Raw genomic sequence first — 26,514 nt, forward strand, 5'->3', positions numbered from 1 at the left:
GGCTGAAGTGCAGCTTGCTGCAACCTCCACCTCCTGGGTTCAAGCAATTCTCCTGTCTCAGCCTCCCAAGCAGCTGAGATTACAGGCATGCGCCACCATGCCTGGCTAATTATTTTGTTTTTCAGTAGAGATGGGATTTTGCCATGTTGGCCAGGCTGGTATCAAACTCCTGACCTCAGGTGATCCACCCACCTGGGTCTCCCAAAGTTCTGGGATTACAGGTGGGAGCCACCATGCCTGGCCTATGCTCTTTCAATGAGAAATTTGAAAATGAAATTAAGAAAAGCAATTCCATTTACAATAGCATAAAAAAGAATAAGGTACTTAGAAATAAATCAAACAAAAGAAATGTAAGATTTGTACACTAAAAGCTAGACAACATTGTTGAAAGAAACGAGCCTGATTATTCCTAATAATCAAAATGTGAAAATCATGCAAATGTCTATCAACTGATGAATGGATAAACAAAATATAATATATATATATATATACATTAGAAACTTATTTGGCCATCAAAAGGATTGAACTATGATACCTGCTGTTTTATGAATGCGTCTTGAAACCATTATGCTAAGTGAAAAAAATCCAGTTACAAAAGGCCACATATCATATTATTTATTTTATGTATTTAAAATATCCAATTTAGGCAAACCTATAGAGATGGAAAGTAAATTAGTTGTTGCCAAAGCTGAGGGGATGAGGTGAGTGGAGGGTGATAAAGGGTACATGGTTTCTTTCTAGGGTGATTTAAGCGTTTTTAAATTGATTGTGATGATTGTTTCACAACTCCGTGAATACTAAAAAACATTGAACTGTACACTTCAAATGGATGAATTGCATGGCATGTGAATTATATCTCAATAAAGCTATCACCAAAAAATCAACAACTGTCAAGGTCACCAAAAACAAGGAAAGTCTGAGAAACAGTCACAGTTAAGAGGAGACTGAGGAGACCTGATGACTTAATATGATGTGGGATTGTGAAATCCTGATGGGATCGTGCAATAGAAAAAGTAAGGAAATGTGAATAAAGTAAATATTTACTTAATAATAATCTATCAACATTGGCTCATTTATCACAATAAATATACCATCCTATTGTTAAGATGTTAACAATAGCAGGAACTGCCTATGGGGTCTATGTACTATCTTTGCAATTGTTCTTTTATCTAAAACTATGCTAAAATTAGAGTTTATTTATTTATCTATGAGACAGACTCTCACTCAGTTGCCCAGGCTGGAGTGTAGTGGCACAATCTTGGCCTACTGTGACCTCCACCTGCCGGGTTCAAGCGATTCTCCTGCCTCAGTCTCCCCAGTAGCTGGGACTACAGGCATGCGCCACCACACCTGGCTCATTTTTATATTTTTCGTAGAGATGGCGTTTCATCATGTTGGCTAGGCTGGTCTCAAACTCCTGACCTCAAGTGATCCACCCACCTCAGCCTCCCAAAGTGCTGGCATTACTGGAATGAGCCACTGCGCCCAGTTGAGTTTCTTTTTTAAAAGACATCTTTGTACTTTTGAGAGAAGGTCCTTGAGAAGCCCATTTAATTACATTTGTATCAATTCTCCCTTGCTTTACATATTTAGCTGCTATTGTTTTTGGTGCACACAGATTTGACTTATCCACAAATTGTAGCCTTTATCAGTGGCTTTTTGTGTTGTTAGTGCTTTTTCCCCTAAAACCCATGTTAATTTTAATAGGGCTATTTTAGCAGCCCCATGGCACACATGATTTCTGTGTGGCCACAGTGAAGTGGCATCTTTGCTACGCTTATTCATCTTCTCTCCTCTTCATACACTACTTCGGAGTTTCTAGCACTTTAAGACTTTGGAAACTTTTGGCTTCACCTGTGTCCCCACCTCCCAGTTCATAAATTTGCTGAATACTTACTAGAATCTCCCACATCCCTTCTATTTCAAGGATTTTTGCCTTTGCTTGCTTATGTTTCATGACAGCAGCCTCTCCACATCCAACCATAGGGATTTTGTTATTCGCCTCATTTTTCTGATTTCCCGCAACTTGAGTTCTGTATTCTTTGTGGAGGGGGGGTGGGTTAGTGATTTCTTAACTATTTTCTTCAGATGGAGCATGTGGGTGATATACACCAACGTTTGCATAAAAAGAATATTTTTAGATCCTTTTTTAAAATTTTATATCCATTTTTAAAGCCTTCACTACTTCAAAAATCAAAAGAATCCTGAAGTTTATGAACAATTGAAGAAGGCGTTAATGAAGAGAGATCACAATTCAAATTGTCTCTCTATCCCTTGATTTCTGTAGAAGGGTGGAAAGACCTATTTCCAGTCTGGAAAAGGTGGAGGTTTTTCTCTTCCTTGACAGATTCAGAAATCTCCAGGAGTGGGCCTGGGGAGGTAGGGGGGTGGCCCATACCCGTAATCCAAGCACTTTGGGAAGCTGAGGTGGGCAGATCACCTGAGGTCAGGAGTTTGAGACCAGCCTGGCTAACATGGCGAAACCCTGTATCTACTAAAAATACAAAAATTAGCTGGGTGTGGTGACACCTGTAATCCCAGCTACTCTGGAGGCTGAGGTAAGAGAATTGCTTGAACCTGGGAGGTGGAGGTTGCAGAGGCCCAAGATCACACCATTGCACTCTGGCATGGGCAATAGAGTGAGACTCAATGAAAGAAAGAAAGAGAGAAAGAGAGAGGGAGAGGAAAGGAAGGAAGGAAGGAAAGGAAGGAAAAGAAAATCTATCTCCAGGAGTGAAGGCAGAAATTGGAGGAGCAGCTGGAAAGTGTTTAATGCAAATGTTAGTTCAGTCATCCTAAGTAGAGGCCAGCTCCACCCGTTGGAACGGGAGTTGAGGGTAAATACAGCAGAGTGCCTCATGCATGGGCTCTGGGAAAGGAGCCAGCCGAGCCAGCCAAGCCAGCCCAGGTGATAAAAGGTAGCTGGTCCTTTTTTTGCTCTCACCTCAGAGCCCTCACCAAGCAAGGCCTGGTTTTTCAAATAGCCTTCCTTACAGATAAAAGCCATGCCTCAGTACAAATGAATACTTGCTCTGATACCACTCAGATGTATTTTAAAGCATTGTTCCAACAGACTGATTTCACAGTAAGAGAGAGGAAGGGAGGGGTGAGAGAAAGGAGCCCAGAAGTTTCCTTGTCTGTCTCTGTGTGAATCCGCCAGGCCTTTTAACAATCACACTTGAGAGTATCTGGAAGAATGGGCCATTTTTCATTTTCCGGGGAGAATTGCCAGCACCTATAGATTTAATAGATCCAGAGAAAGACCAAACATAACATTTAGGATCTCTGACGAGTTTAACTGAAGATCACACCCCAGGACAAGTGGGGTGAGTTACTTAGCCATTTCCTCCTATATATGATATAATTTTTAGTATAATCACATTTTCTCAGATCTCAAGGAAGAGCCCTAGGGAATATGTTTAATTATTAGACTTAGCATTTGGCCTTATGTATTATGAAGCATCTTTGTCAACATCAGATAGTTGAGTCCTAGGACCAGATGGGAGCATTCATACAGGCTTATGTGAGGCACTTCAGTTCCTCTTATCCTCAAATCTGCTCTCACCTCATCGCCTGAATGTGCAACATCTGTGGCTTTGTTCTCACTTGCACTCTCTGATGGGAAGCTGTATAATTTGATCCATTGTGCATTAAAGGTGTTTTGTTAGGATGATCATTTAAAATACACACTCAAAAAGGCACACACCAGGGTGCCACATATTAAACATTTTATCTCTTCTCTTTAAAACAATCAGAGCTAAATGTTTTTACAGATAATCCCAGACCTCATTATAGAGGAGTAAGTGCACACTCTTATGAACCATTCTTTTTCAATAACCTGGCTTATGAATATCTTCCTCTTCTCTCTTCCCATTTTCACATTTAACCCAGTTTCCTACCTTTTGAAAGTCAGCAGAATCTTCTCTGTTTTGTGTAGCCTTGGCTGTGTTCTCCTGACCTCAGATCCATTGTCTCTGTGGGCTATCTACCTAATGCCACCCACAACGTGAAAGCCGGCCTGTAGCGGGCTGTCAGGAGCTGATGCCTTCATGTGATTATCATGCTTTGTACTGTCTTTTGGAAAGGAAAAAAATCAGTGAAGCACTGCTGGTCTTGCTGCATCTTCAGACATTATTATAATCAAGGAAAAAATACTTAAATATTTAAAAATAATTATTATTTTAAAAAATGTTATTGAGAAATAGCAGATTCTCCTTCAAAAGGCAAAGATCCCATAGGAGCAAAGGAGTCCAGACACCTTGTAGTCTGTTTCCTGCCCCTGGAATGGACTGGGGCCATTCTAGAATTTCAGAGCATTTGTTCTCTCCACATAGGATGGCTCAATGTTTATGCTTAATTCCATAAGTTTCCTTAGCATAGCAGAAGCTTCGGCCCTCTAGTTCTCCCAGTTAACAGCGATGCCCCCAAGAGCATAAGCCCCTCTACCAGGCTGAGCCATTAGAATCTCTTCCTCGGGAGTATGGATTGGGAATGCATAGCAAGACCCCTGGTATGTAAACACAGGTCCTGCTGGTGGCTGTGTTTACTACTGTATGGACTGGAGAACAAAGGAAGCAGAGGCACAGGAGGAGGAGGATGGGCAGAGAGGGGTGACATGAAAGCAAAGCAAGGGTCCCTCTTGCTGACAGCCAGGCCCTTCCCTGGTTCCATTCTTCCCAGAAAGCCTTCCTGCATCACGGGTACATGAGTACCCTTCTATGCTTACAACTCTCCCTCACTTATTTTGTTTTTGGTTTTTGAGACAGGGTCTCACTCTGTCACCCAGATTGGAGTTGGATTGCAATGGTGCCATCTCAGCTCACGGTAGCCTCCACCTGCCAGGTTCAAGCCATTCTCCTGCCTCAGCCTCTTGGGTAGTTGGGACTACAGGCATGCCCCACCATGCCTGGCCAATTTTTTGTAATTTTAGTGGAGACAGGGTTTCACCAGGTTGGCCAGGCTGGTCTCGAACTCCTGACCTTAAGTGATCCACCCGCCTCAGCCTCCCAAAGTGCTGGTATTACAGGCATAAGCCACAGCGCCCCGCCTCTCCCTCACTTATTTTTTTCCTTAAAACAGCTCAAGCAAGCTTCTGATATGACCAGAAGCTTCCTTACTGATACACATATCTAACTTTTAAAGACTCGTTATTCTTTCCCTTCTCCTTTTGCCTCTTGCACTTTAACATCTGGTGTTTTGCCTTTGTGGTTTTGCTGTGGACGCACATGTACACTTGTGCATTGTAAGTCGACTTGCCAGTCCATATGGAAAAAATGAAAGACAGTTTCATCCTATTCATAAACAAATGCAGGGAAAGGCATTTCAGAGCCTGCCCTGGTGAGTCACCCGCACCCCCTCCTGTGGGGCAGTCACTCTTTAGCACGTCTGTGTGGAAAGGCAGAGCTGGGGATTGTAGGTGGTTTCATTTTTTCAAGAGAAACCAGAAATGATGATTTTTATGAGAAATCTCTTAATTTTGAATTGTCGATTCAAATTATGTTTAAAAACGCAGTAGACCAGCCCCCTCCCCACCGCAAAAATGTTTGCAGGCTGCTTGCAATCTCTGCTTTCCATCCTGTTAGTCACACTGTGGACTGAGGACCAGCAGCATCAGCAGCACTCAGGAACTTACTTAAAATGCAGAATCTCAGGCCTACCACAGACAGGATGAGTCAGAATCTGTCTTTTCACAAGGCCCCCAAGTCATTTGTCTGCACATTAAAAACTGAGAAATCCTGGCTTAATTCACTTGTTCCTAAATTTGGCTGCATATTGAAACTGCCTAAGAAACTTAAAAAATAAAATAAAATACTAATACCTGAATTCTGCTTCCAGGAATTTTGTTTTAATTAGTCTAGAATGCAGACTGGAAAAACAAAAACAAAAACCTCCCCAGCTGGTGTTAACAGGTAGCAAATGTAAATGTAAAGAATGGCTGGTCTACCACAGGACCCAACACCACTTCCTACTGCCGCCCAGGTGATGTCCGCCAGTTCACGCAGACCTTATCCACCCCTGCTCCTGAACTGGCAGCTCCAGGTCTGGAGTCTCAAGACTTTCACAGGAGGTGGACGTTCTAGCTCCACAAATATTGCCAGAAAATAATTTCGGGAGAGGGGTGGGGAAGAGCGCTTCAATTTTTTTTTAATTTAATGATCCTAAATTAGAAGGCAGGACTTTCTCAAATGCCACAAAGAAATAGTGAGTATGAACATTTTAGAAAAATAACTATTACAGTCAAAAGTACTCAGTTCCTCAGTACAAAGATTCCAAACACACAGGACTTAAATCTGTATCTTAAGTGATCTCAGGCGTCTGAAAATCCTAGTTCTTTGAAAATGTGGCCAAATAAGAAGGGAGAGAATAACAATAGCAAAATAACCAAGGTTGAACCCTGAGATGCCTAAAATTAGAGTGCAGGGAAAGCATCATCGTTTACCTTCTGACCCCTTGTCTTGTCACTCTGATCATTGCTTCTAGAATACATTCCAGCAGCTAAAACAAGCTTTTTGTTTGTACCTGAGTATATGTATAAAATTCTTCCAGTGTGATAAACTGCAAACAAAAACCAAGTCCCCAATTTTTTATCCCTTGTATGGATGGCTTGCGCAATGTGATCTGTGGCTCCTCCCCTCAAGAAGTAGAGTATTTCAGCCCATCCTTTGAATCTGGGATGGCCACGTGGCTTCCCGTAGCCAACAGAATGTGTAGAAACTGTGCTCCCATTCCTGGGCCTAAGCTGCGGGAGACCTGGCATGCTGCCGCTCTCTCTCCTGGAGCACCGCCACTGCAATGTAAGCAAGCTGGATTCACTGGATTTAGAGAAGACCCAAGGCCCTCCTAGGCCTCCCAACAGCCAGCTGACCCCCAATACTTGAGAAACCCCCGCCAATGTCAGCAGTCACCTGCCTAACCCACAGCTGACCAAAAATGCATGAGCAAGCCCAGTCAAGACCAGAGGAGTCACCCATCTGGCCACAGCATAGTGAGTTAATACTTGATTGGTTTCATACTGATAGCTAACGGATATACCCAGCCTAGAGAATTTCAATTTAAACATTAATATTCTGAAGAAATGGAGTCCAAAGAAATAACTGGAAAATAGTCAAGAAGTGATACTAGGGAACACTAAAGAAAGTATAAGTTTCTTTTGTCAATTTTGTTCCTCCATTGAGTCATTTAGGGACCGCACTGCTGTGTTACCTTGCTAAGGAAGGAGCTGAGCAAAATTGGGGCCAGCTGGTTGGAGGTGGTGCATATTGAGAGGATGTCCCTGGGCACAGCATCTGACAATGGCTTCCAATCCACTTCCTAATTCCACCTCCACTACTGCTCCTTTTATATTTTCGTCTACATTATTGAGCATTGTAATTTGAAGACCAAATTTAAATATGAACAATGTTCATGTTCTGAATAACATCACATTTATGGATTCCTTAGATAATTCTTATGACTTAGTACGATTTCCCAAAAGATAACAGCATCACATGTCCTAGGGTTTTCTGCAAACTTCCTAAGAAAACTGAACTGTTTCATAAGAAACTGCTTTCAATATTCTTGCTAGAAAATCAGTTTAAAATTTAGCTCAAATGGCAAAAGAAAAAAAAGTCAGCATTTATAAGATACCATATGCATCACGGACTCAGTCTTCTCTCTCCCCTCACAAATCAGAAGTAATGTTCAATCTCTGGGCAGTAAGTAGCTTTGTAGGTGAGAGAATTATTCTGCTTGTACCTCCCTATGACATAGAATTAAGGCTGGATTTCTTTTTTTTTTTTGGCTTAGATTTTTTTTATTATTATACTTTAAGTTCTGGGGTACATGTGCAGAATGTGCAGGTTTGTTACATAGGTATTCACGTGCCATGCTGGTTTGCTGCACCCATCAACCTGTCACCTACATTAAGTATTTCTCCTAATGCTATCCCTCCCCTAGCCCCCCACCCCTTGACAGGCCACGGTGTATGATGTTCCCCTCTCTGTGTCCATGTGTTTTCATTGTTCAACTCCCACTTATGAGTGAGAACATGCAGTGTTTGCTTTTCTGTTCCTGTGTTAGTTTGCTGGGAATGATGGTTTCCAGCTTCATTCATGTCCCTGCAAAGGACATGAACTCATTCTTTTTCATGGCTACATAGTATTCCAGGGTGTATATGTGCTACATTTTCTTTATCCAGTCTATCTTTTTTAAAAAAAATGCAGACATAATTATTTTCAACTGGTTCTTCTTTTAGTCCTGCAAAAATCCCTGAGATAACGACAAATAACAAAAGGTAAAACTATCTGTTTGAAACTGTGGAGCGGTGGTGAGGGAAACAGAACATGAAACATACATTAAAAGTATAATACATATATATTCAACTTTATAAAGGAGGTAAATCCTGACACATGCTACAACATGGATGAACCTTGAGGATACTATGCTAAGTGAAATAAGCCGTAAAGCTGGATTTCTGCAGACTTCTCCTCACCTTCATAGCTGACTGAATTTGCCAAGAAGTGAACAGAAGCAGTCACATAATCCTATTCTAAGGCCATTCATAGTTTCTGACGAAGGCTGGTGGCTGCCTCAGATCAAGGGATAGCCCAAAGATCAACAATATTTGTATTGAGAAGCCAGATACAATTTCAGGAGGTGAACAGAAGTCTCACTTTCAGGTAAATACAAGACAAATGAAGGAAGTTGCTTTTTTCTCTTAATAGTGAGGTTGGCAAGCCAAGCACATGGTGTATTTATGGATCTCTGTCCTGGACATTATGAGGAACAAAGAAGCCATCCCCCACACAGTGACTGCTCTCAAGGAGCTCACAATCTGGTTAAAGAAATACAATGGTCAGATCTGAGAAAAGGGGGTGTAGATCAGTACTTCCAAGAGGTGGCGTTGAGATGGTAAACGGTACCTGAGTGACCAGAGTTACAGGACACAAGACTATGCTGTGAGCTGGATAACTCAGGGAAGGCCATGGGAAAAAAAATCAAGAAATCAATGGTGAGATTGAGCATGCTGTTTATTAACTACACCTCTAGAAGTATGTCCTGGCTGGCTGACTCGTTGATACACACACACACACACACACACACACACACACACACACACACACGAAATGATAATGCTGTATTTGTCTCATCAAACCACCTGTCTCCTGAAAGTCTTAGAAGAGATAGCTGTGTAGTAGGTCGCTGTTGTTATGTCCTCACATTACCTGAGTAGACACTACCTGGGACAGGTAAGCTTCTAGGGAAGGAAATGATCCCAAGTGTTACCAGTGAGACAAGAGCAACCCAGACATGTGAATTAGGAGCATACAACAAAGCATCTTTTGATACGTTCTTGTGAATAGCAATTCTTAGAAAGCTTACCATTGGGTGCCATCAGATGCACAGCTACCATTAAGACAAAATGGCACCTGCTTCCACTCCAGCCATGCTTACATCTTATCATTATCTATACTCCCAAGTTTCATGAACCTTTGTTTTTAAAAAGTAAGAAAAACTTTGTCTTTAAACAGTTAGTTTTCAAATGCAATTGTAGCACATTTTCCAAAATGCCAAGTAATCTCAAAGTAATTTACATCTGAGCTAGGCATATGTCAGGTTTTCAGGATATTTCTCTTCCTACTTCCTAAATTGTGCTCTGACGAATCTAGTAGTAAAATTAGTTAAGTATTCAACTAGGCACAAACTGCATGATTAGAGAGGATAGCTGTGAGGGATGGAAGGAAACCAGCCCGATTTAAAATTTACCAAGAGATGATTTAATTCCACGCAATGAACATTTCCTGCACTGCGAGGAAACTGGTCATCATTATTCATTAAAACACAACCCACATGCAGTTAGATTAAGGGATTATCATTCAGGGATCTCACTAGTTTTTCTAAACAAATTTGACCCCATAGTCCTAGCAGTGCAGACCAATCTATAGACGGCAATTTTACCTTGTGGTTCTCTAAAACGAGCCTCTCCTTCTAGCTTTATTCAGCAGACAACCGCCTAGCCATGCTACAATCAACCTGAAATGTGCTTCACGTTGCATCTTGCTGCCTTAATTAAAGTACCCCAATCATCCAATTATACTGCGTGATTTCTCAAGCCTCTCTTAAGCCCCACAAAAGCCAGGAGGAAAAATCCAATTGAATAAGGAAGCCCCAGGATTTCAATAGCCTCTAACCACAAAGGCTTCAATTTGCTCCTAGGTGTATAATAGGTAGAAATGAAACAAGATTCTTAATCTCCTGCATGGCCTTCAACAGGAAGGGAACACAGCTCAACTGAAGGAGGTAAACATGAAGCTGCTCACCCAACCTCACGCTACGCCACGTCTGGCCTCTCCAGTTGTTTCTCTACCTCTGGGCTGATCAAGCTGGGTGGCCTCGCCTTGACTGCAAACACATAAATCTTTGCAAGGAAACAGCTCACTTAACTGACTATATCATCCACTAGCAAGGTCATTCTTTACATTTGATAAAATGACCTACAAAAGGGATCTTTTGCAGAATGAGTGCATCCAAATGTCTCTTTACAAATAAAAGCCAAGTGTCCATGTAAAGACTTCTCTTGAGAAATGTAACCAAAACTTTCTGACACAACACAAATCACTCAGTACCCATGATCTCATTTCATCTCAATCGCCCTACATGGGGACATTCAGAGTGAGTAAATAACGTGCTTACAGACAGACCAGAATAAAGCTGCAGAATAAGACAATGTTGTTGGACAATTTGAGAAAACAAGACCATATTCCATCTACTTCTTCTCAGGGGACAGTGAGACATGGATGGGAGCATGGACTCCAGAAGCTGATCAACTTGGGTTTGAATTCTGCTTTTATTGCTTTCTAGCTCTATGACATTGACAAAGTTATTGGACCTCCCCTGAGCCTCAGTTTCCTCATCTCTAAGATGGAAAAACTCCCCTCTATCTCAAAAGGTTGCAGTGAGGATGAGATGCAGTAAGAATGCATGTGCAATATCTGACACGATGAGAGTACTCAGTCAATGCTGGCTATTATTATTATTTATGAAGCAATTTTGCTTGGTTTAATCTCCTTTCAATCTCTTACTGAAGTAGCTTAAGAGCCTAAGGTAAAACAACTTCCAATAGATGGACCTAAGAAGCAACTGAAGATCATTTGCCATGATGGTGATGAAGCATTAATTAAACTGGGATTACCACCCAAACTCAACCAGGCAGGAGGGATCCAGCAGGAAATCCAGCTTCTTGGTTTCTCAGCAGAGGAAGAGCTCTGCTCATGGTAAGGCTAGAGCTGAAGGCAGAGGAAGGTGGAGTTGAGTGGAGGCAGGGAGCCCTTATCACCTATGGCTTTCACTTTGATTAAGACGTCGTTCTCTTTTTTTGAGATGGAGTTTCACTCTTGTTCCTCAGGCTGGAGTGCAGTGGCGTGATCTAGGCTCACTGCAACCTCCACCTGCCAGGTTAAACGATTCTCCTGCCTCAGCCTCCCAAATAGCTGGGACATGCAGGCATGTGCCCCAATGCCTGGCTAATTTTTTGGATATTTTTAGAAGAAATGGGGATTTGCTATGTTAGCCAGGCTGGTCTCAAACCCCTGACCTCACGTAATCTACCTGCCTCAGCCTCCCAAAGTGCTAGAATTACAGGTGTGAGACACCACGCCCGTTCTAAGACTGCATTCTTTGCACTACATCCTTGGCCAAGATGAACCTTGAACATAGAGCACTGCAAAAGACTTCGTTTCAATCCACTGCCTCCCAGAGCCAGCCATCTGCCCTTTCCAGTTGGGGAGCAGAGATGAAATTAAATTGCTGCAGCATCTCTCCCCCACTCCTAAGAAACCAGTGAAGGATGGCAGACTGGCTGGCTATGGCCATTGAGAGAGCAGACCATTCTGTGTTAATGAGGCAGAAACCAGCCAGACTGCAAAGCCGCCAGAGATGCATTGTTTTCTGTGTTCTTGTAGAGGGACCTCAGGGAAAGACAATATCCTACAGCAAAATGCATGAAAGGAATCAGTATCCTCTTAGTATAGTGACATCTCTATCCATTCAACGTTTCCCAGACCAGAAGGGGCATGAAAAACTTTTCAAAGAGTTAGAAGAGTAACCAAAAATAAGAAAAAGGAATTATATATGAGACCACTGCCCAAACGTCAAAGCTACACAATTCACCCACAGTGTGGAGATGAAAGGGGTCAGCTTGGATCTGAGAGCGTCATGAAAGACATGGGTGGACCAGAAGCAAAGGAAGCATCCAGTCCCATCCAGAGGCACCATGGGGAGGGGAGGGAGAAGAGGTTGAGGATGCTCTTTCTTCTCCCAAGACGATGCTTCCTCAGTGTTTCTTGTTGCTGTTCCACATTCTGTGTTCTATGTTGATATAGGTGAAAGACATCAAAGATCCTGAGTGTTAAAACAAGGCCACAAGAGACAGGGAGAAAATAGCCCGGGGGTGACCTGTGCTTGCTGCAGCCCATTCCCCAGACAGTGGCACCAGCGACCTCCGTCATAACGATTGAATGCCATTTGGAGATGTATTTCATCACCCGGTAGCGGGGCTGCTGCCCATTCTACCTCTATGAAGTGTTGCCGGGTAGAGTCATTTTACAGAAAGAATGTTGTCAGAGTGCTGTTAATCTCCACGGAGGTCCAGACAGGAGAACAAATAAACCCAGGCTTGGAAAGCGGGGATTGGGTATGTTCTCACCCTCTTTCTCCAAGCCTTTACAAGTGAGACCACCATAGCTTGGGAGAGTTAACTGATTTCTGTAAGGTTACACAGCCAAGGTGAGAGGAGGAGCTAGGACTAGAATCCATACAGATTTAGAGGAACAAAACTCTTCATTGTTAGGAAGTGAGGAGTGCCACTGAATGGATGGGAATCTCCTTTATTGAAGAAGGCATGAAAAACAGGACTGATTTTCTTACCATTGTGACAGATCACAAGAATCTTTCAAAACTCTTCCAGGCCTAAGAGGCTACAAACCCTGAAAACAAAAACAACTAAGGGGAAAAGCCAAGAGTCGGGTGGCATGTGGGCAGGAGATACCACTGGAAACGAGGCAGGTAGATCCTCCAGGAAGATTGCTGGGCTGAAATTTTACCACAATTTGGCCTCAAGCAGAGAAATGAGAGCTTCCAATATGCAAGGCGCCCTTCTGGTTGCGGCTGCCCACACAGAGATGAAGAAACACCCGTGAGATGGGGGAGAGGAATTGTACCGCAGTGTCGGACACAGATCTGACAGTCACTTTCATGTACGTTTCCTCATAGCCAGCCACTGAGCTAAGTATTGTTTTCCCTGTTTTACAGAGAGGAACATCAAACAGTGATAGAAAAAGAGTCAGTGTGATGTGTTTGCACATGCTCTTCCTGTCCCTCTCAGGAATTTAGACAGAAATGGGTAAATACATAGAGAAACTGGGGTGTGTTCATGAAAACTGATGTTTCAACAAATCTAAAGACGGTAACATGAGAAAATGAAAGAAGCTCTCTGGTGTCTGCAGCCTCACCATCTTCTCACACACAGGGATGCATCTCCTCGAAAACGCCCTTGCTCTGCAGCTGAACCAGAGGCTGCGTGACCTTCTCCCCCGCAGAGAGCAAGGCAGCTGCAGAGCACCACTGTGAGGCTTCACCCAGGCACAGGTTAAGAACATGTGGACACTCTTTTGTAAACAGTGGAGGAGTCACAGAAGGTTTCTGGACAGAAGAGGAATCTGATTGGATATGGTGCTTATAGGGGACCTGGACTGGGAACACAAAACTCAGGTTTGAAAAGCTGGTGGGAAGGTGTGGAGCAGTCAAAATGAGAGGTAACAAAGAGAGGTGCTGAAAGTGGAAAGAGAAACAGGGCCCTAGCTTTAGAAAGCCCGCAGGGTGAATCCAGGTAGATGTGGTCATGTGGTAGGGTACCATTATCCCTATGCATCATTTAGCAAGACTCTCCTAGAGATGATGGCTTCAAGCCAAAGGGCTATTACAGTGAGAAGTGTACCCCAGTAGGTAGCTGGGGATGGGCGTCTTTCTGGGAAGGAAAACACTAGAGCCTCTCAAATCCTGGCAAAGTGTCTCGTGCCTTCCTTAGCTACCCCTCACCAGAGAGCACCTTTCTCAACCACATCAACCAGATGAGAAATGAAAAGAGGGGGATTTTTTTTTGTTCTATTCCATCATTAATGTCCTCGTCTCTTCCCCTTGTGCTCATGTTCTAACCCGGAAGTGTTGTTCCGGCAGAGCCACCTTGCTAGTTCCCTGAAAAACAGGCAGAATCCTGTCTTGCTCCTGAGAGACTATTAGGAAAGCATTTTGATGATTACCTTTTGTTAATGTGCAGAATAGATTTTTAAATTGTCAGTTCTATTACCTAGCCCTATCCCTGGGCTTCCTGCAGAGCTGACCCCATGCCCTGCTTTCTCCATCTATCACAACATAAAAACTCTTTAAAGATCCATTTCCTCCTCCTGCACCCCTCATTATTATTACCTTCGTTTTAGCTGTCAAGAGACCTTGCTAAGAAAAGAATGCTACAATTCAGCATTAGCTTACCAGAAAACACTGGTGGGAGTTGAAATCACAAGCAAGCAGAGAATAAAGTAGAATCAAAATTCATCATGAAGCCATTTTCACCTCCCACTATCCACTCTGACCAAGACAATAACTCTTGTTTGTGAGGAGCATAAAGATTTGCTGCTGTATATCGTAGGAAGAACATTGCAATGGTTGGCCCCTGTTATTCTTTATAATTGTCAGGATTCTCACTCCTCCCCTGGAAAAGAGCCGTATATTTTAGAAATGCTCTGATCTCTTATCCACAATCAGCAGGGGGAAAATAAAATGTATAATTTAGCTTACTTTCAGCAGACGATGTTTGGACTGGATTCCCAAAGCAGATGACGTGGGTAATTGGCAACTCTCTGCCACTAAGGACAAATGTTGCAGAAGGGCCTCGGCCAGTGCTTCCACAAGAAGTCCCTTGGAAGCACTCAGGTACCTGCCTGTGCCCTGATTGGGGGGATGGGGAAAACAGCTGTTGGAGGAGGCTGAAGGGCTTCGGGCACCGATTGGATGACAGCAGTTTAAAAGGTAAGAGAACTAACTCTACAAATATGGCCAAGTCATCTTAATTAACACCAGAATAATTTTATTAAAAAGAAATGGTGTTTGACTTCAGAAATCCAATCTAAGTCGCCACCAGGAATTGGAAAGGATGGAGGGCACTGGCTGACTATACAGCAGAAGGCACGTGGGATTTTTCAGTTGCTTTTTCTTTTCTTTTTTTTCTTTCTTTCTTTTTTTTTTTTTTTTTTTTTTTTTTTTTTTTTTTTGTTTTTTTTTTTTTTTTTTTTTTTTTTTTTTTTTTTTTTTTTTTTTTTTTTTTTTTTTTTTTTTTTTTTTTTTTTTTTTTTTGTTTTTGTTTTTGAGATGGAGTTTTGTTCTGTTGCCTAGGCTGGAGTGCAGTGGTACAACATCAGCTCACTGCACTCCTGGGCTCAAGTGCTTCTCCTACCTCAGCCTCCCAAGCAGCTGGGATTACAGGCTACACCACCACACCCAGCTAATTTTTGCATGTTTAGTAAAGATGGGATTTTGCCATGTTGGCCAAGCAAGTCTTGAACTCCTGACCTCAAGTGATCAGCTTACTTTGGCCTCCCAAAGTGCTGGGATTACAGGCATGAGCCACTGCGCCCAGCCTAATTGCCTTTTCTGAAGCTAGTCTCAGATTAAAAGCCAAGTGGCTAACTGGGGCTAGGGGTGGTGGACTGCTGAGAACTACTGACTCTGGGATTTGGCTTTGATACTGCACAAACCCCCATGAGCCTTTTACCAGGAGCCATCCCTCTTGGTTTCCAACCCTGCAGAGTCCCTTAAGCTCTTCTTCCCCATACTGAGACACTCATGTCTACCCTTTCCCTCCCTGCACACTTAAAAACTTCAATGTTTTCCCACTGCACTTAGATCAAAAACCAAACTTTTAGCCAAGGCTGCAGGGTTCCCAGCTAGCTCCTGCCCCACCCTCAAATCTCACATCTACCCAGTCCCCTCTGTTCACTCCAGTTCAGCAACTCTGGACTTCTTTCTATGAACACAAAGGACTTGCTCCTGCTTGGGACCTTTGCATTTATAGCTCTCTCCTCCTGGATGGCTCTTCACTCAGAGCATGGCTGATTCCTTGCTGTATAATTCAGCTCGGATGTTACCTGTTCATGAAGCTTTTCTGACCCACCCTATGTCAATATCCCTTGCTCCTTCTGTAACTTTCTAACCACTACTCTGCTATTTTTCTTTGTCATCCATCTCCAATGTTACTACATATCTCTACTTTTTATTATTCTGTTTCTCCACACTAGAATATGAACTCCTTGAGAACAGGGTCCTTGCCTATCTTGGCCACTACTAAATCTCGAATACTGATAAAAAGTGCTCAATCAATATTCTGGAATGAATGAATGACTCAGTCAATCACTCAGTCAGTCTGTTAGGAGAAGAATCACTGCCACATGTAATTGAAAATCCAGAAGCAAGTCTTTAAAAATCTTGCAGCAGTCAAGCAAGTCCACGTGATGCCAGTCTGGTTATACTGTGGAGAGAATTCCGCATGCATTTGGATGGCAGCCACCACTGAAGCTCCAGCCAGCCCTGTGCTCCTCACTGGCACTTGACAGAAGTAATTTGTAGGAAGTCGCTTTATAGCCAAAATCAGGAGTTCTAGTTTTTGCTCCCCAGAGCCACTGACATGCACTTATGGGTATTTTTACCCAGAGATGCATCCCACAGCCAGTCCATTAATATCTTACATAAACTAGTAGGAAGGAGCGTCAGTTGAAAGTCTTTAAAATATTGTCTCAAGCAGTCTGTGCGCAGGCAGTAATCTCAAAGCCAGTGTGATGCCTCTACTTGGGAAGAGGGGTCTGCCATAAAAAAAGACACTGGAATTGAACCCTCCTTCTGAAGTCCACTTACCTACCCTTTTTTCTTACACATCTATTTAAATGTTGTCCTAGGTTGCCACATGCACACCCAGGGAACACAAAAATAAGGCAATTTTTCCAGTTACCATGCTCACTGGAGCATATTTGGCTTCATCTTGAGTCATTGATCTGGAAAGGAAAGTAGAATGAGATGAAACCAAATGGGGCCAAACACACTGGTTGAGGTTGGATCCCTTTAGAACCACTTTAAAATAAATCAACGTCAGTGCTTTGTAGAAAGAAGAATGTATGGGCAGGCTGAACTCTCTCCTCTAGAATTTGCTTTCCCTAGAAAGTACAGGTAATAACTCTGTAGAGTGAGCTGTGCACAGAACTTTGAATGTTCCCTCGGTATGAGGACTGTGAAACATGGAATCATTTGGCTGTATCTGCAGGTTTGGAGCTGGCCACGTGCTGCAAGAGGAAGGCTTTGGGAGGGGAAACCAGGCAACAGCTCCAGGACTCCAGACACCTCCAGGGCTCTGATGGGCTTGGAGCCTCTAGATCCAGGCCACTGCTTTCAGCATGATAGAGGTCTCAAGGCATTTCCATAAAAAGCATTAAAATAGTAAGGTGTAATACATTAAAGCCAATCTTTCTCAAATCTAAGAAACACAAAACATTTACAAAGCCACTCCCACTCAGAATAGCAGTCTTGTCATTAACTCACCTTCACCACCACTCAACCAATATTTAAGCACATACCTCATGCAAAGCCATTATGTTGCATACTAGGTGATCAACAGTAAGCAAAATAGACAAGTTCCCTGCCTCTTCTAGATCTTTCATTCAAATGTAAGCCTTTTCTTTCTTTTTAGGACAGTTTTATGGAGATTTAATTCACATACTACACAACTCACCCATTGAAAGTATACAATTCAAGGCTTTGCATATTTTCATGAAGTTTTTCAACCATCACTATAATCAATTCTAGAATATTTTCATTATCCTAAAGGGTAACGCAAGGTTTTAAGGAACTAATCATTTAGTCAGCTATTGAGTTGCAATCATGATTATTCCTTCTACTTCCCTGAAAGAATAAAGCATGTAATATGAGGAGGCCTCTGGTTTTGGGGTTTCGATAAGGCTCTCGGCAAAGTGACATTTATGCTGAGAGCCAATGGAAGAGTAGGAGAAAGCCAGGCAAAAGGAAAGAAGTGAGCAGGAGGAAGCAGAAAAACACCACTGTGAATTAGGCTTTGTGGTGGGTCTACGGAACTGAGAAAAGGATGTTGAATTTTATTTTAGAATAATGGGTTTTCTATTGTTTTAAGAGTTTTAAGTCTTCCTGTCTATTCCCATCCTCCATGCACAGATTTTCATTTCAAAAAAATATCTCCTGCTGATGATGAGAGAACAGATTGGGGGGAGGCAAGCATGAAAGCAGGAATATCAGTCAGGAGCCCATCACAGAAGTCCAGCGAGGAGATGTGAGTGGCCTAGATCAAGACAGTGGAAATGGGGGCAGTGAGTTCATTCAGGATTTATTAGGGGCAGAACTGAAAGACCTTCACAATTGATTGACTTGGAGGAGTGATGACTTCAAAATTTGATGCCTCCGCTCCTGGGTATATGGGTTACAGAAGATAAACTGGAAGAAAACTAAGAATTTTGGAGTTGGGAGAGAGATCATCAGGGTTTGTGACAAAGCAATCAATGGGTTCGCTGTCCAACGCACAGAGGCCAATATCATGGCAGTGGCTTTTGAGAAAAGAAAAGTTTTATTGCCAGTCAGCCAGCAAGGAGACAGGAGGAAATGCTCAAATCTGTCTCCTCAAGCTGGGGTTTTAGTTGGGTTTCATAAGCATAGGTTAATGAGGTGTGAGGTGTGATCTGATTAGATCTTGCAATGAAGTGATGTTGGGAAGAATGATCTGACTGACTGCCATGGGGTGACTAGAGTACCATCTGATTGAATCCTAGATCCTACTTGATGGTGTCCACTTCTTAATTCAGTCCCCACTCCTTCACCCAAGCACGTAGATTCCCCCTTTGGCTGCACACTTGGTTCATCTGGGCATGCTCAGGTTATATGACCTCAACCTGGAGATCCATGGCAAATGAAAAACAATTTTGTTACCAAAAGCCAAGCCAGATTGGTCTGGTGTGGTTACAGGTTCAACATTGGATATATTGACTAAGATTTCAGGTAGGTAGTTGAATATGACTCTGAGGTCAGAGGTGAGATCTGAGCTGAAGAAATAAATGTAGGAGTCATTGTTGCTAATTGGCTGTTGATGTCCTGCATGTAGGTGGGGCCACCCAGGGAGAGACGACACAGCAGAGAAGGGGCCTTGGGTCAAGCCAAGGGAAGACCAACATTTCAATAATAAATAGAAGAGGAAATCCTGGTAAAGAGGCTGAGGAAGAGCTGCGGGGGACGAAGAGGTCAACCAAGAGCATGCAATGACCTGGAGCCAAGGGGAATTGGTATTTTAAGTAAGGGAGAGGCTATTTGTTTAAAAGCTGCTGAGAGATGAAGGCTAAGAGAATGTCCTTTGAACTTGGTGACATGAAAATTATTGATGCCCTTAGCAAGAGTCATTTCAGTGACAGAGCAGTTGGTGGAAGAATGGAGAGAACATACGCAGACAACTCTTCTGAGAAATGTGGCTTCACATGGGAGGAGAAAGATGGCTGAGATGGAGGGCCATGTGGAGTGAGGGAGGAAGGGTTATTTTAAGATGGCGGTGATATAAGCAAACCATAATGCTAATAGAAAGGATCCAGTGAAGAGTGGGAAAGAAAGATGACTGTCGGGTAAGGTGCTCGAGATGGGAGAGTAGAGCTGAGACCCCAGCACAGCCACAGGGGCTGGCGTTAGTTGGAAGGGAAACCTGCTTCTGCCTGGTGGGTCCTAAAGCAACAAACCTTGGTTTCACTACAGGCCTTGCTGGAGGCAGGGATATTCTCCAGAAGCTCCACTGGACATCATTTACTACTCACCTACTCACCATGTCGCCGGAGTGGGATGAAAGGTCTTCTCCTTGCCCCTCACAAAACACAACTCCCTCTCTCTCGCATTAAAGACATGTTTTGGCAACAAGACATCAGAGGCATCCAGGAACCTCATGGATAGAGAACCTATATCTACCTCCTGCCTCTCACAGCTGAGACATCAATTTATACTTCACACATCAAAATACCCTTTCTCAATGCCCCCTGCTCCTCAGAGTTCAGATCCTCTATCCTTCACCTCCTCAGGATAGAAATAAGTGCCCACACCCCATGGCACGTCAGAAGTATCACATCCTTCCAGAGAGGTAATGTCATCCCAGGACATTATTTCTTCAAGTGCAGTAAGATCGGCCTTGAAAGGGATTGTGGCAACAGAAGAGAGTGGCTGCCACCCAGCTCCCTGCCCTACTTCTGGCTCACGGGGTTCATGAAGCCTCAAGCTTGAGCTGTGAGGGGGGCTGCTCCCCATCATTTCCATATGGTGCATGCTACTATACGCACTGGCCACAGAAGTCAAGTGCATTGGCCTTCTGTGCCGCTTCACCATGGTCAGGCAGGGGTGAGGACTGACTGGGCTTTGGACCACAGGTTCAGGAGGAAGGGAACCACCTAGCCCCAGAGCAGAAACCCAGTAGTTGTGAGGACACAGGGAATGATGCCTGTGAAGTGTCCTTGAATAGGGAACTAATGTTGTGAATTATTATAACTATTATCTTGGAATGCTTATTTCTGCATTTTTCTTTTTTAAAAAAGTTATTGTGGGTACACAGTAGGTATATATATTTATGGAGTATGTGAGATAATAGTGTGCACCTGTAGTCCCAGCTACTGGGGTGGTTGAGGCAGGAGGATGACCTGAGCCCAGGAAGACAAGGCTGCAGTGAGCCGTGATAGTGCCATTGCACTCCAGCCTGGGTGACAGAGTGAGACCATTTTTGAATCTTTTAACAGACATTGCATTGTTGTATATGTGGAAGCGTGACTTTACTATGTCTATGTTGGGGTGAAGAAGAATGACCACATGGGCTGACCTCAGCACTCCCACACATGAATCTCCCAATGTTAATAATCCCCCCAATGTTAATAATTCACTTGATTGGTACAAAAATATAGTTAGAGAGAATGAATAAGACCTGTTATTATTATTTTGATTATTTTGTTATTATTATACCCTCTGCCTCCTGGGTTCAAGCAATTATCTTGCCTCAGCCTCCTAAGTAGCTGGGATTACAGGCATGTGCCACCATGCCCCACTAATTTTTGTATTTTAAGTAGAAATGGGGTTTCACCATGTTGGCCAGGCTGGTTTTGAACTCCTGAGCTCAGGTGGTCTGCTTTCCTTGGCCTCCCAAAATGCTGGGATTACAGGCATGAGCCACAACGCCCGGTCTATTATTATTGTTTAAGTGATTTTCCTGCCTCAGCCTCCCAAGTAGCTGGGATTGCAGATGCGCACCACCCAGCTAGTTTTTGTATTTTTAATAGAGACTAAAAATAGAGGCGGAGTTTCACCATGTTGGCCAGGCTGGTCTTAAACTACTGACCTCAGGCGATCTGTCCTCCTTGGCCTCCCAAAGTGCTGGAATTATAGGCATAAACCACCATGAGCAGCCCAGGAACTCAATTTTTAAGTTTTTTTCTGGGGTTCCCTTGGCCAAGAGAGAGGGTTTTTTCCATCAGTAAGGGACTTAGAATTTTAGTTTTAGTTGACAAATCCCAGGAAACTTTCATGGAACAAGGTATTTCATCAAAGAGCTGAGACTAAACTCTATCAAGGATATAAGGGGCCAAGCCAAAGGAAGAAGGAATTGTGCTGGGATCATCCTCCACCTCCACAGCAGAGAAAATTAATGGCACAGTCCTTGATGCATTTGAGAGAACCACTTAGCTAACTGCTGATTCTGCTAGTTCGGGTTATTTACTTACCCGTTCAACAGAAGTTGAAAAATCACCTGTATTATTAATTTGCGTAAAACCTTCCAGCTTCAGAATGTGACTCAAGCTATTTTTACAAAGAAAAGTTGGAATTCTAAGCTTTTTGCTTACAAATTACTAAAGTCATTCATCAGCTGTGCACATAAATGCCAGGCTTAGAATTTTTTTAAACTTCCATTTTTCAGATGAGATAAACATGCACAGGTTTACTGAATTGCTCTAATTCTGATTGCACACTCAGATATAAAAATACCAAAAATCTTTTAGACCCTTCCCTATTTTCAGACAATCAGCTAATTCTATCTTCCTTTGGGCAAATCCACATTCATAATACATAGTTACTGTCTAGTCTCTCTCTATTTTTTTTTTTTTATCAATTAGGAAGCATTTATTTAGCCTCTATGACATGTTTAGCTCTGTAGTGGGCACTGGGTGAAGACACTCAACCTATTTAGCCTTTATTGAATGCTGGGCCTCAGAAGCTTCTACTTCAGCTAAAGAAAGCAGCAACCTTCTGAAATTATTAATTCACCAGGGAATCGTCTGTGGTCTATAATTGAATGGAATTACATGGAATCCCTGGGCATTCAAATATAAAACCCAGTAGAACCTCTAGAGTTCTGGAAGACAAGAGGAAACAAGAAAAGAAGGACTATATAAGACAGAAGGAGAAGTACGTTTCAGACAAGGGGACTCACCCCCAATCTGTGTGTTTGTTTTGAAGACTGTGAATAGTTGGGACTGACTCATAGAGGCAGACAATAGGGATCCATTGAGGGTTTATGAGTGAGATGAGTACAGATATTGAGTTCTGCTGCAGTGGATAGACTGCCTGACACAATTGTCAATGACAGCTGTTCTAGTGGGCAGCTCCCCCATGTAGGGAACACATAGCAAGACTTCAGTCCTACAAATGGATGGGCAGAGGGCATACTATTTGGCAGCAGGATAGAACCCCTTAGTGACAGAAATTGACCTGCTCATCCCCTGCCAATGGAGGAACCCAAGAACAAAGGAACCTGCAAGGATATTCAGAATATGGGAGAAAAAGGGAAGGGGCACATTCATTCCTACAGTATCAATGTGAGCAGTCCCACCATTTGATCACAAGTTCCTTCAAGGTTTCTAGACTCACCAGGATAACATCATTCTCTTCTGAGGAAGCAAGAAAAACATCACCACAATCCAGTCTTGGCCACGGTTCTTTTAGGGGGGGTGGGGAGGGTGGGGACAGGGAGGTGGACTCTAAGGTGAAAATAAAGGGTATCCTCCCCCATGCAAGATGTGCTCCTCCAGGCGCAGGTCTGAGTTGTTAGGGACTGAACCTCTGGATTCAAAAGAATCATCACACATGAGTACAACCCTGGAAATGCCAGGGCCTGCCTGCAGTCTGTGCTCCCCACCTCCCCTGACCCCTCTGCAGTGCCCCTCAGGGGTTTCACTCCATGTGGGTCCTTACCAGGATCGGGGCAGGGCACAGCTAGAAGCCCCTGTCCCTCCTCCTGATCATGGCATAGAAACTGCATGGTTTCAGCCAAATCCAGATTTTTCTTTAGAAACCATGGATCTTAAAAGGTGTTGAGTCCTGGACAGTAAGAGATGTTTATAAGACCTTCCTGTCTTTGTCAATCAAAGGTACAATGCCCATGGGAAGAAATGACCCAAGAGGAGAGCCATTCTGAACTGGGATCAGGAACTCCATTAAGGATGGGGAGGAAGGAGCAGAAGCAGAGACAGAGAAATAGAAAAAAGTTTCCTTTCTTAGAACAGGTGGGCTCTCAGGTGTGGTGATTCATGTCTGTAATCCCAGCACTCTGGGAAGCTGAGGTGGGTGGATCACCTGAACTCAGGAGTTCGGGACCAGCCTGGCCAACGTGGTAAAACCCCATCTCTACTAAAAATACAAAAATTAGCAGGGCACAGTGGCACATGCCTGTAGTCCCAGCTACTTGGGAGGCTGAGGCACGAGAATCACTTCAACCCAGGAGGCAGAGGTTGCAGTGAGCTGAGATCGCACCACTGCACTCCAGCCTGGGAGACAGAGTGAGATTCTGTCTCCCCCCCGACAAAAAAAAAAAAAAAAAAGAAAAGAAAAGAAAAACAGGGAGACTCTCCCTCCACTGAGAACACTATTTCAGACTTACTTTTTCTTAGCCATTGTTGTTGTCAACTAAAGACAAAAATCAAGCTTTTAAAGAATTCAAGTTATTTGTATTCAGAAGTCTTCATGAGGACAATAGACTGAGACCTAGGTGCTGGGAGCAGACAGGTCAGACTGCTCCAAAGCAATTTCAGCCCACAGCTTATATGCAGATGTCAGGGGTTGAGTATGTGCAAAATCATGTCAAAGTTTGGATGTGAGAGTACATCTGGCTCTAGATGACTAAAGTACCTTTGAGTAAGAGATCGTAGCAGCATAATCACTAACCCTGTCTTATGTTTAGGCAAAGGCAAGGGCTCAGGTCATTTATCTTTTCAAGGATGTAGTGACTCAGGGAGAGACGTGGGTGGCTGAGGGCTCTGTCCTGCTTTGTCCTCAAGGCGTTGTTCTGGAGGGATGCATTTCATCACAGTGAGGGGCTCACGCAGAAATGAGCAAACATGGCTTTTTATGTTTGCTATCTTTTCTCACAATTGTCATTAAAGAAAAGAATATAGAAGTTAAAACATAAATCAAAGGGAGCTGGTTAAAAAGGTGAGCAGATTAGTGTAGGGAGTTGAGAGCTCAGATCTGGAATCCTGAAGACCTTGGCTCCATCCCTCGCCCTGCCACAGTGGCCTGGCACAGACCTGTTTAACCTCTCAGCTTCTCAGCCTTGTCATTTCTCAAACAGAAGCAGCAACAGTCCCTTCCTCACAGAAAAGGTGTCAGGGCTAAATGAAATCAATCACGAAAAGAATTTAGCAAAGATGGGACCAAAACTCCTGACGGACACTGGGGCAAGTGTCCTGGGCAGTGGATGGCTGGGCTCTGAGCAGGGTCCTATGGACACTGGGGTGGGTGTCCTGGGCAATGGGTGGCCAGGCTCTGGGCAAGGTCCGACAGACACTGGGGCAGGTGTCCCGGGAAGTGTTTGGCCAGGCTCTAGGCAGGGTCTGACCAACACTGCGGGTGTTCCAAGCAGTCGGTTACTGGGCTCTGGGAAGGGTCCCATGGGACGCGTGGCTTTTCCCTGGCTTTTCAGTTTCCTCCTGGTGCTGCAGGCATCCATTCCCTGGAACTGAAAGCTGAGTCCTAAACCACATTCTCTCTTTGTCCCATTTGTGGCTTTCAATGACAGAGAGTGAGACAGGAGGGCATCTCTATTCCCTGCTGGGGAACTTTCTCCTGGTTCGAGCCAGGTATCAAGTGGGCAGTTACTGAGAAATAAGGCCACCGGGTCCTGGCAGTGGGAGCAGAAAGGAGAGGTCAGAGTCCAAAGACAGTAGGACTTGGCAATTGATGAAGAAGGATATAAATATGACTGCAGGTTCTGGGATAATGGAGAAGCCATAGAGAAGAGACCTTGAATCCAGAACGGAGAACAGTCTATGTTGGGAGGGAATAGCAAGTCCTACAAAATTTGGACAAGAGGTTTGATGAAAGATGGTAGGGCAGATAAGTGGAAGTTTCCAGTGGTTAAATAGCAATACAGGATCCATATCTATTGTATCCATATGTATGTATCTACACATCGAGGTGTGTGTGTGTAGGAGTTATCAGCTTAGAGGTGAAATTTAAGGCAAGAGAATGAGAAGCTCTTTGAAAGACAGACACAGGGAAGTGAAAACACTTAAAGGAAAGGGGATGCAGTTACAGAAATGGAAGACGAACTGATAAAAAAGTAGAGTTGGAGGGGAACTTTGCAAAAATCCAGCCCAATTCACTCACTTAAAGGATAAGGAGACTGAGGCTCAAAGAGCATCCGTGATTTGCCAAATGGTTGACCATATCCAGAAAATGGGAGATGTGGGCCTGAATCCATATTCTCAGACTCAGTTTCTGTCCTTTCCCACTGGAGACATGGACATCGCTGCCTGCAAGTGAATGTTAATTAATGTTGATCACCAGGATGAAACTGGTGATCATGAACCTCTAAATTTGTGTAAACTTATGATTCAAGAAATTGTGAATACTAAAAATGTGAATACACTTTGTCATTTCACATAGGTCAGTATACACACACACACACACACACACACACACATACACACAAGCAAAACCAGAAAGAAATCTGAAAATTAAACAGAATCTCATTAATTGAGGGCAGATTAATGATTTCAATGGCTGGAGAATCATTCCACCTTTTTTTTCTATGACTTGGAAAAGGAAGTTGCTGGAAAAAGTCAGATTCAAAGCATCTCTTTTCTGCCTGGATGCATCCTGCTGTTTTTCAACTAGAGTCTTGCAGGAAGTTGTCCAGAAGGGAAACGATTGTGCTGCAAAACTTCTAGGTCATGAGCTGTGCTTTCATAATTTGCAATGTCTCTATCAAAAAACAATTGAATTTGAAGAACCAGAAACACATGTTACATGAAAGGTTTCTGATTACAGCCCTCACTTTCAGGCTCAGAAAACAAACCCTTCTCTAAATGATGCCAACCCCTCTGAACACATCGTCTTTACTGGCGGCTCAGCTGGCATTTGAACCAAAATTGCCACTTAAACCTGCCCCTTTAGTTCACTGTACTGATT

At 43.4% G+C, this 26,514-nt stretch overlaps 1 long non-coding RNA gene across 2 annotated transcripts in view; it reads right to left on the reverse strand.

Moving 5' to 3' along the window:
- LOC108296851 overlaps positions 1 to 26,514 on the reverse strand; it is a 58,869-nt gene that overhangs the window by 19,157 nt on the left and 13,198 nt on the right. The window contains exons 4-6 of one of the 2 annotated variants that reach the window (XR_005198463.1): positions 16,939 to 17,075; positions 3,900 to 4,074; positions 2,860 to 3,235 (exon numbers count right to left, since the gene is read on the reverse strand). This is a non-coding gene — a long non-coding RNA (uncharacterized LOC108296851). Of the gene's footprint in view, positions 1 to 2,859; positions 3,236 to 3,899; positions 4,075 to 16,938; positions 17,076 to 26,514 lie in introns of those variants that run through there. The other variant, XR_001822009.2, reaches the window with a different exon arrangement.

The sequence above is a fragment of the Cebus imitator genome, unplaced genomic scaffold (assembly GCF_001604975.1).
Source record: "Cebus imitator isolate Cc_AM_T3 unplaced genomic scaffold, Cebus_imitator-1.0 Scaffold748, whole genome shotgun sequence".
Classification (NCBI taxonomy): Eukaryota; Metazoa; Chordata; class Mammalia; order Primates; family Cebidae; genus Cebus; species Cebus imitator.